Here is an 11,701-nt window from a genome sequence, read left to right as displayed (position 1 = left end):
AAAAAAAAAAAAAAAAACACTTTTTTTTTTTATATACTTTCCAAAAATTGATAGGTATGATAACAAGAATGGTAAATTGAAATTATAGTTCATCCACAATGATGTCAAAATTAATTAATATTAACTAAATAAAAAAAAACAATTGAAACTATTTTTTTTTTCTGAAGGTTAATGATTTACATTCATCATAATTCGGAATTTCTACTGTGGGGCCAAAAAATCAGGCAGCCTCGGCCCACCTCAAACCAGGCCCAAAGGCCCGCGCCGAGGATGCATGTGGGGTCCGAGGATGAAAACGCAGTGTCCAGCCTCCAAGGAACATATCCGAGGACGACCCTGCCCTCGGACATCCGAGACCTCGGAAGTACACGAGCACCATTCCACCAAAGAAGGGTCTTCTTGAATATCCGAGGAGGAGAGGGGCCAGTGCCACGCGTCGGTGATGGGAGCATGGCGAAGGAGCAAGTTTTAGGCGAGCTGTCACCTCCACATTGAATGCCCTCAACTAACGTCCTAACCGCATTAATGAGGATAGGACTCCTGAACAGTGCTGTCTTGGGTGCTGCAACCCACTGGGGGAATGGGGATGCGGCTGATGGGACAGGCTCTCAAGTGGTGGCCTGGCTGATCAACGAATGGAGGGTTAGGATCAGTTTAGAGAGGTATATAACGTGAGGAGTCTCTCTTGAAAGGGGGACGAAAAAATCTGCATGAAGAAGTACTGTAGCGACTTGTGTTCTCTCGACCTTTGTAATCAATCTTAAGAGAAATAATAAGAACGCCAAGCTTCGGAAGACAAGTCCGAGGAGCATCATTGTGCACCCCAATTCATGTTTAGGTTGATAAACCCCCATGCAACCATGCAAGGTAGTTGCACCTCTTACTGGGGCCTAGTTCTTTAGCTCACTCTCTATAAATTCATTGAAGGGCAAGCTAGATTTGGGCTCACCCTCTCAACCTGAAGAAGTGCCCAAATCTGGTCCCTACATCTATATTTTTCAATTACAAAAATACCAAGGGTGTGATGAGATTTAGGCATTTATGGGTGAAATAATTTTTTTCGCATAATTCTCATCACACTCTAGTTATTTTTGTGATTGGAAAATGTAGAAATTCTGAATTATAATGAATGTAAATCATTAACCTTCAGGAAAAAAAAAAGTTTCAATTGTTTTTTTTATTTAGTTAATATTAATTAATTTTGACATCATCGTGGATGAACTATAATTTCAATTTACCATTCTTGTTATCATAACTATCAATTTTTGGAAAGTATATAAAAAAAAAATGTGTGTTTTATTTTCTTATTTTTTTGAAAACTTGAAATATCTATCAGTTTTAGAATAAGTTAATTTAGTTTCCTTATAGACTAAACATGATATACGTTAGTCTACTGGCTGCTTCTTATGTGGAATACCCTTGCTCAAGGGTTCAATCCCCTCGGGTTGCTATTATCTTTATTTTTAAACAAAAAATAGCTATGAAGCAACTAACCAAACGGAAACTAACGAAAAAAAGAATTTAACAGAAGCAAAATGACATTGAATTTCGGCAATCCAATTGACGAAATTGATGTCAGTTTCTTCTCCACTTTTCTTGAATTTCGGCAATATCAATACCGAAATACCAAAATTATGTCAGAATTGTCAATTTCTCTCTAATTTTTACAATATTGAGCAAAAGACTCCATAATCTCACTCTGCTTTACAAGATTTGCCCCACATTTTTCCATAACTATCTCATGCAACATATTATAATTGATTAACTGTCATCTAGTTATGGACACTCATTTTTTTTCCATTAATGGTCTACCATTTATAATTGTGACACAAAATATTGATATTCCAAATTTTATATAATACTTAATTGCTAAGAGCAATTGCATCAGTAAATGCAAAATAGAAAAAACGTGGCAAGTTTTACACAATTTTGCTAAAAAACTATCTATATCAAACTTTGTATATCATTGTACATATTTATTTTTGCTATAGTAACCGTGTATATTTACACAATTATTATAGCTTTGTATTTTATTTTTTTAATATTTTTCTCTCTTCACCTCTCTCGTCAGATTCTCTCTCTTCCCTAACTCTATTCCTTTGTCAGACTCATCCTAAATCTAAAACCCAAACTCATCAATTTACCTATATACAACCCATAAAGAATCATCAAAACCCATATTGCAAAGAAGAAGAAGAAGCAAAGAAGAAGCATAAAAAGAAAAAAGAAGAAGAAAAAGATGAAGTGATGAAGAAGAAGGGAAGAAGAAGGAGACAAAGAAGAAGAAGAAATAGCAAAGAAAAGGAGAAGCAAAAGAAGTGAGGAAGAAAGAAGAAGAAGAAACAAAGAAGTTTTCAGATCTGAGAAAGGAAAGAGAAACACTAAATGAAAATAATAATAATAATAAATTATTTGAATGAAGTAGTGTGTATAGTAGATAATTTGATGTGAGAGTTTTGTAAAAGTGGTTGTGTAAAATAAATAAATAAAAAGTAGGTTCTTTTTGTAAAATAGATTGGAATTTTTAGAAGAGTTGATGTGAATACTCTAACAATTCTAAGGCTTTGTTTCTAAAATCTATAATTTGTTTTATTATACCAAATTGCTAAAATTAGTACCTATATATATATACTATTATTTTTTATAACAAAAAAAAAGGGGGGATGGGGGCACTGCCGCCTAAGTTCATGAATAGCTACGTCTCTGAGCTTGAGGGAAATCTCCAAATAAATAATATGAACGAAGATAACATGAAAGAAAAAATAGACACAATCACAAAAACACTCAAAATTTTGTGGTTCAGTAATAGCCTATGTCCACAAGTATTAGCAGATACTTGTGTTTATACACCAAAAAAAGCACTCACAAATGATAGAGGTGATGTAGAGGCATCCTCGCAAAACCCAAAACTCTAATACACGCAAATAGTTTTGTTATGCAAATACATAACAAAGAACAAATTCTCTTTAGGGCTCTCACAAAGTAATTCTAAGTCTCTTCCCATGTGTGATAACCCTTGGAAAAAGGCACACTTGTATATTTATGTCAAGGTCATCTAGGTCAACAACAAAGTTCCAATGTAATTCAAACTATGCAACGACTCAAACCTTATATTGCTGAGGTTATAAACCCTTATCAAGCCAGGTTTGTGCCGGGATGTCAAACGAGTGAAAATATTATCCTCGTTCAAGAAGTGATTTGGACTTTAAAATCCAGATAGGATCGGGCTAGGTACGTCGCTCTTAAACTGGATCTTGAAAAAGCGTATGATCGTTTAGAATGGTCCTTTATTCAGGAAACTCCAGAATTTTTTCAGATGCCACCAACCTTCATTAATCTCATAATGAATATGATCTCCTCCACTCAGTTCCATATTCTGTGGAACAGGACTCCTCTCCCGGAAGTGGTGCCAAGTCGGGGAGTTAGACAGGGCGACCCTTTATCCCCGTATCTATTTATCCTTTGTTTGGAACGGTTGTCGATCAAGTTGGAAGAGGCTGTTCGTGGTAAACTTATCCACCCTATAAATTTTTGGGCTAGAGTACGCCTCTTGCATTTATTTTTCGCAGATGATATCTTTCTTTTCACGAAAGCCACGACTAGGGACTGTAAGAATTTATGCAAAATCTTACAAAAATTTTGTGATTCATCTAGTTAGCTTATGAGTGTTACCAAATCAAGATTGTGGTTTTCTCCTAGTACCCCTAGGCGTATAAAAGAGCAAGTGGCTGGAATATTTGGTATTCCCACCACGGACCGCATTGGTACATATCTAGGCACGCCCATTTTCACCACTCGTCACAAAGCACAATCTTATCAATATTTAGTGGACAACATACAAACGTGAATAGAAGGATGGCAAGCCAAATATTTATCGATGGTTGGCAGGGCCGCCCTCATAAAAGCCACTATGACTTCCATCTTGATCTACGCCATGCAAACCACGCTCCTACCTCAAAAGATTAGTCATCAAATAGACAAAATGAGTTGCAACTTTCTTTAGGGGGATACTAATAATCATAGGGGTTGTCACACGGTTATATGGGAGACTGTCATGTTACCTAAGGAGGCTGGAGGGTTTGGCATCCCCTCCACCCGACATAGAAACCATGTGATTCTTATGAATTAGGCCTGGCGCCTCTATACCAATCCTACTATGCTTTAGGCCCAGGTGCTAAAAGCTAAATACTTTCCACACGCAACCTTGTTTACTAGCCCGCGAAATTCAAAAAGGTCCCATATTTGGACAACTTTCTCGTTAGGAGCCAAATTGCTTCTTAAAGGCATGAATTGGATTGTAGGCGATGGCCACACTATTCGTATTTGGAAGGATCCTTAGCTTCCCCACGGCTCCCTTCGTAATTATATAGAGGGTCCCCTTCTCCCCCATGATGAAGACCGTAGGGTTAATTCGTTGCGGATCAATCACTCTTGGTCTTTCGACTCACTTAACATCTCTCTTCCCTTCCAACTTCAAAACCTTATTTAGGGTATTCCCGTGGTACAATTTACTCAACTCGCTGATACTTTCCTATGGCCCCACAATAATAGTGCTTGCTCAGTTAAATCCGCTTCAAAATTTCTTTTTCACCTACAATAATTACCTTGGAATAAACTGATGTGGAACTGGATTTGGACATTAACATGCCCCAGAAAGATCCTAATTTTCTTCTGGAAGGCTATGCGTAACCGACTACCCACCAAACAATTCCTAGCTTTTGGGCGTACCCATTTGGATAACCACTATCCCCGGTGCCATACACAGGAAAAACTCTTTTACTATGCTGGCAATTTTATCCTCATCAGTGTGCCACTCTCCTTCCCTATCATACAAACCCACAATATTGTTCTTCCTTCTTCACTGACTTACCCTTTAGTGGAAGAATTTTGTATTTTTATCCGTTGCCGTTAGCCATATGGATCTCGACCTTTGTCTCCAGAATACCTCTTCATGGTGCAAGAGCTCATTTATCTCCTTCTTCAACCCATGTATCCTCTCCATATTTTGCCCATAGCCTTCTTCCATCAATGTGGTAAGCTCTCCTCGTTTTTCTTCGAGGCGAGTTCTAGTATTCCCAAAGGTGGCACGGCTCCAAGCTATGAGATCCATTCTGCATTTTCTTATTTTCTCAAATAGGCAATACATAAGGCTACCATGAGGTTGTGTCTGGTTCTATGACTCTTGGATGATCCTTTCGCAATCGGTGTGAGCCAACCATTTCTCTTCAAAGTGCTGGATTTTGTGGCGTCTTCTCCGAGGTTTAGTGGGTGGTGCCATGTCCAACATAATAGGATCGTGATCAGAATAGGATACTTAAAGGTGACCCACTTTTGCTCGAGGGAATATCTCACACCATTCAGATGTTGCAACTGCCCTATCTAACCTTTCTTCAACAAACGCTGCCCCATGCTGACCATTCCTCCATGTAAAACGATACCCACTTGAAAGTTCAAATAGCGTTGAAAACACTATGAACGTTTAAACCCCCAAAATACAAATTATCAATTCAAGCTTTATATCAAATAATGTATGTGCGAAAAATGATTATAAGCTTATACCAGAATTGATAAACAATCTAAACCAAATAAAATCACATCCACAACAAAAATTAAATGGCAAAGATTAAGGGAAGAGAGATGCAAACACAAGGACAGCACAGCGATGTGTTATCGAAGAGGAAACTGAAGCCTTCGGCGTAAAACCTCTCCGCCGCCCTCCAAGCGGTCAATAATCCACTAGAAAATGAAGTTGGGATATATGAACAACAATAGACCCTCCAAGCCTAATCTACCCAGGTACCTAAGCCCTCCAAGCTTCTTACTCCAACGAGGTTATGTCGAACCTTTGTCTTTTCTAGTTTACCGGATTTCGCTATAACCCATAGCATCAACCAATAACCATTATTCCCTTCTTAACTACTTCCTAAAGTACCAAATAGCCTTCTCACAGATATGGGTATGGTGAGAAAAGAATTTGGGTAAGAACCTCTCAAGGATGTAACAATGGAGAGGATGAGAGTAGAGGAATTTGAAGAGTTTCTATGTGAAGATTGTGAATGAACAATCTTATTTTTCTCTAAGGTTTCTCTCTCAAAATTCTTTCTGAAAGCTCTTTACATTTCGTGGGTTTAAGAGGGTATTTATACTTGGGTGAGAAAGGAATGTGAAGAGTCAGTTTTTCCCAAACAGGGTGGTCTGGCGGCTTGGCTTCACGACTTGACTGAGTTGTGAGTTCAAGCCACGAGATAACAGAACAGCCAGGTTGGACTTTTTGTTCTGTAGTGCTCCAGCTGGCGTGACTGTTCATCTTTTCGCACGCTTTACTTGTGTGCTGCATTTGGCGGCTTGTCAGTCGCGAGTCACCCGCGAATCTGTGCATCTTGCACAATCTTGAGCATTTCTTCATACTCTCTCACTCACTACCCTTACATAATTCCCACCTAAATACAGGGTTACTAATTGCTAAATTACAAGCAAATTTGGCACGGAATAAAGCCAATACAATGGTTGATTAAATTCAACCTTACACCACTAAAGCCCATATCAACCAAGCCACAATGGAGGAGAGTGTGACGAAACTCAACCATCAGAGCCATCGGTCTTATATTGCCATCGTTCTTTTCATTTGAGGCCAACAATTCATTGAAATCCCCTAGACATATCCAAGGAAGAGAACCTCGGGCATGTAGGTGTCTCATGAGTCTCCAAGTGTCAGTTTTGCGTTCTTCCTCCAAGTGGCCATATATACCTATTAGTCTCCATATAGGTGAGTTCTGTGCGTGTACGGTCACATCAATATGGTTTGGTGAGTATGTTTGTGTGTCCACAATCACCCCCTCCCTCTAAAATAGTGCCAATCCACCCTTACATCCGTCGCATGAAACAGCTAACATGCCATTAAAACCCAATTCTGTCTTAATCGGTTTCATCTCTCTATTAGTCAATTTTGTTTCCATAAGGAACAAAATTGTGGGAGCTTTTCTCCTCACTAGTTCGGATAGGACTTCAACTGCACGGCAATTCCCAAGCCTCCGGCAGTTCCAATTTAGGACGATCATTGCGATCGGCTAGGCTGAACCTTAGCCTCGACTGTTGATATTCTTGTTTGTATTTTCCTTTCATCCACCTTAAATCGCTTTGCATCGTTATACCCATGGTTGCTGCTTTAATTTTGTCTCTTTGTGCCCACTTTCAAAAGACAAGAGTGTGAGGTCTTGGGTTGTGTTTGGTTTGGTGAAGGTTTTGTTTTGGCTATGGAAAGGGTGGTTTTTTTTTTTTCTGCGTGTGTTTTGTTTTTGGTACTTTAAGTTGGTCACGTAAGGGTGGTGTGCCTAGGGTTTGTGGTTCATTTTGTTGTGTGCCGTATGTAATTGGGACTGAGAATAAATTGTTGGCTTGATTCTCGGTGCTGTTTAATGTGGGCTTTAATTGTGGTTGGTCCGAAAGTGGAATTTTTAAGTTGTCCAGGTATGGTTGTGTTACTGTGGCGTTATGGGGTTGGGTATTGATGATGTTTGATTTCAATGTGTTTGTAACTGAAGCATTAGTTGTGGCCAGCTGTGGTGACGTGGTGGCAACGTGCATGGCCATCATAGGGTGTGATTGGGGCACTAAGTGACGTGATTGAGGTTGCGAAAAATCCGGGTTGGCCTTAGTTGTTTCAGTTATTGGGTTGGCTTTTATTGTATTGTGTATCGGCGAAATATCGGTGTTGTGTTTAACAGGCGTTTCGGTATCGGGTTTGCTAGGCGTATCGGTTTCAGTCGGCGAAGGATGTAAGGTGTTATGTGGTTTGGTCCGTGTGGTTTTCTAGGTTCGGGTTGCATGGTACTGAGTTCTTTTTGCCTTTACCGGTCTCCCTTTTATCTCCGCCTTGAGCCATTCTCCATAGGGCTGACCACCTTCCTTGACTTCCACAGGTGATGAACAGTCCTTATGATCATGGCCTATCCAACCACAATTGAAGCACCAACCCACCAAACGTTCATACTTGAACGCCACTCTTGACATCTCTCCTTTCAGGCTAATCACAGGGCCTCCCCACTGGAGTGGTTTATCAAGTGGGACCTCCACTCATAGCTGCAGGAATCTGGCTTGGTCTGAGTTGAAAGCTCTACAGTCGACTTTCACCAATTCACCAATACTACTACCAATATCCCTTCCTGCCTCTTCGTTAATTAGATAAAATGGCAGACCCTAGACTTGAATCCAAAATGGTAGTTTCGAGAAAGTGACTGAGCTAACAGACATCCCTTTTCCCCATCTTCGCAAGGCCAAGAGATGGTTATCAAAGCACTAGGGTCCGTTATTCCAAACCCACAGCAGTTGGCTTTCCATCGAGAATTTGAATTGTAAAATCCCCTCACCCACTTCAATATCTTTATATCCTCACCCAATTTCCACATACTCTGTAGTAAGTGTTTTGCAGCCCGTAAATTTATTTGCTTTGATGTGAGAAATCTCCCAATGAGGCTTAGGGAGAATTCCTCTAAAATTTTGTCTCTCTTCACTGATCGGATTGACATAACCTCGTCTTCTTCCGTAGTGAGCTTCATGTTCTGTATACGTTCAAGCACCTTAGACTACATAGTAGAGTCTAGTGTCTGCCTCCTTACTGTCAAGACAAGTTACAACTCCTAATGGACGCACTCTTGGACTTCCCTCGTGATAGGAAAGAAAAGATGGAAAGAAGAGCTCACATTATGTGAGAAGTAAGGCTCACCTGGCGTGAGAAAAAAATTGTAACCCACTCAAAGAAAGAGAAGAGACAATAAGTAAATTTGCTACAATTGAGTCAATTTCCCTATGGTAAAATTTATAATCTCTTTAGCATTACACAACCATTTAAAAAATTTACTATAATTATAAGAGTCATGTTAATAGGTGTCTTTTTGGTAATTGTTAGTAAACTAAATTAGAAAAGTTTTGATACCACTTTTATGGAAAATATAAAAAAATTATCAAAAAATTAATTGTTTTATCATTTTCCTATAAATTGTTTTTAAATTAATGTCATTAGAGTATTTGTTAACATTTCTCTTTTTATAATTAGGAGTTGGACCTTTTTTATGAAGGGATAGAGAGTATAGAGTTCTTGTAGTTGAGGTATTGGTCTGGTTTACAAATTTTACAATTTGTTAACTTATGTAATTGTGAGTGGTTAATGAAAAGCGGTGGATTTATAGGAATAAAAATTAAAAAGTGTTTATCACTTTAATCATACTAAATAAATAGTGAAATTGAGCTTATGATAAGAAATGTCTATGGAATTACTTCCTCTCAAACAATTATGAGTCTCTAAAATCTATTCGCTTTTTTCTTCTCAAAAAATAATTCACTTTAAATGTTTCGATGAGAAATTATACAATCCTCGTAGTGGACTACGTCACTTGTCCACAATTTTAATAAAAAAGCTTCTACTTATTTGAAATTGCTAAGTCAGCAATTAATTTTTTACTCAAACAATTATGAGTCTCTAAAATCTATTCGCTTTTTTTTTTTCTCAAAAAATAATTCGCTTTAAATGTTTTGATAAGAAATTATATAGTTTTTATGGTAGATCATATCACTTACTTACCATTCTATTAAAAATTTTTGATTTGTTTAAAATGGCTAAGTCAACAATAAATTTTTATTTTAAAAAAATTTTAATTCAATAATTTTAAATAGGTGTAAATCTTTTAATAAAGGGTCCGTTTGGATAGTACTTATTGTTGCTAAAAGTTGATAAAAACTGATTGTTGCTGAAAATACTGTAGCAAAATAATTTTTAAATGTGTGAATAGTGTTGCGGGATCCACTTTTAATATTAAATATTACGTAAACAGTGTATAAACAGTATGTGAATAGTATACGCACAGTATATGCACAGTAAATTTTGTCCCCATGACAAAAAAAAAAAAAAAACAAAACACAAACCGCAACTTTACTTTGAGTAAGAAATAGTGCTATCCAAACGCAGGCAAAATAATAGGTAAGGGACCTGGTGCACGTTTCTCAGTTTCCAGCGACACTGAGAGCAACCCAACACATCTACGACTCCAACATTAATTCCCCAAGTAATAAAGATACAATCAAAAGCCAAATATTGACCCTTTTTCTGTCATTCTACTCAACCCTCCAAAGGGGAAAAAAAAAATGCAATCCTTGTTAAACCTCCATTGCTCCTATGGCCTTCCTCTCTGTGTTTCAGGGATTGCCCATCACCTCACTCTCTCTAAAGAGTACACTCTTTCTTTTTCTCTACAACTCTCTCCCTCTCTCTCTCTCTCTCTTTTAGTATGCTATGATTTACATCTTTCTTTTTCTTTGGTGGTGCAGGATGGCAGATCATGATCGCAGAAGGGAGGCCATAAAAAGGCAGAGATCACAAGCCAGAGAAGAACTGCATGCAAATCAAGATTTGGGTACTCGGGGAAACCATGAGAGAGTGTTTGGAGAGATCAAAGAAGGTGAGGTTGGTGGAGATCTTGCTTGTGTTTTTAATGATCTATCCCACACTAACTCGCCTTGTACAGCAAAAGCTGCTTAACTTTACTGAAACCACTACCTTTTTTTTTCTCTCTCTCTCTCTCTCTTTTAGTATGCTATGATTTACATCTTTCTTTTTCTTTGGTGGTGCAGGATGGCAGATCATGATCGCAGAAGGGAGGCCATAAAAAGGCAGAGATCACAAGCCAGAGAAGAACTGCATGCAAATCAAGATTTGGGTACTCGGGGAAACCATGAGAGAGTGTTTGGAGAGATCAAAGAAGGTGAGGTTGGTGGAGATCTTGCTTGTGTTTTTAATGATCTATCCCACACTAACTCGCCTTGTACAGCAAAAGCTGCTTAACTTTACTGAAACCACTACCTTTTTTTTTCTTTTTGCCATTAGAATTGCAATTTGCAGCCATGTTTGGACTTTGGACATGCTGTCTGCTTTATTTGCTTGTTTATATTTCTCTGTTATTTTTTCCTTTTTTTCCTTGGTGGGCTTAATTTGTTTGTTAGTTTATGTTTGATTTGGTCTCTCTCTCTCTCTCTCTCTCTCTCTCGCTCTGCCATTTCTCCTTGTTAGTTTTCTGTGATCGATCTTGCTTTGATCTGCTCTTTCTTTGTTATTTATCTTTTGGACTAATTCTCTGTTCATGCACCATTGTAACAGTTAACCCAGAGAGACCTGAGAAGTAAAATTGAAATTCTGATTTGAGGTTCATTCCATTTTTGTATTACAAAAATTTGATCTTGAACCTCTAGAATCATTGTAAAAAGAGCTAAAATAAATACTGTTAATATTGGACCTGTCAGGCTATTACAGTATGAATTATGATCTAAATTTAGCTGTTGTCATAAAATATGAAATCTGTGTATCCATATATTTTCATGATTACGTTTCCCACACTTGTGTCAGACTTACCCCTTTTTAATGGTCGTTTTTTGATATAAGGTACTACTATATCGAGGATTTAAAATAAAATAAAATAAAGTTTTTGTGCGTGTTTAAAATTTTTAGGCTCCCTTCTTATCAAAACAAAAAAAAAAAAGGTTGCCTGAGATTCAGTAAAAATTGGTTATAGACCAAATTTACCTGATCAATTAGAACAAAACAAGGGGGAGAGTAAACAAAGATAAAATTTGGAATTGTATAAATAATAAAAAAGTTCGGTTAATATATACTTAACACACATTAACTGTCTATTTTTAAAAATGTTTTATAAAA

At 37.7% G+C, this 11,701-nt stretch overlaps 1 long non-coding RNA gene across 1 annotated transcript; it reads left to right on the top strand.

Moving 5' to 3' along the window:
- The first annotated feature begins 9,940 nt into the window (after positions 1 to 9,940).
- LOC112037942 (uncharacterized) lies at positions 9,941 to 10,358 on the top strand. Its single transcript, XR_002885777.2, has 2 exons — positions 9,941 to 10,223; positions 10,321 to 10,358. It is a non-coding gene; the product is annotated as an uncharacterized LOC112037942 (long non-coding RNA).
- Positions 10,359 to 11,701: the final 1,343 nt, after the last annotated feature.

Source organism: Quercus suber, unplaced genomic scaffold, assembly GCF_002906115.3.
Source record: "Quercus suber isolate HL8 unplaced genomic scaffold, Cork oak 2.0 scaffold_55, whole genome shotgun sequence".
Taxonomy (NCBI): domain Eukaryota; kingdom Viridiplantae; phylum Streptophyta; class Magnoliopsida; order Fagales; family Fagaceae; genus Quercus; species Quercus suber.
The sequence above is the reverse complement of the archived record's forward strand: the minus strand, read 5'-3'. Positions and strand labels throughout refer to the sequence as shown.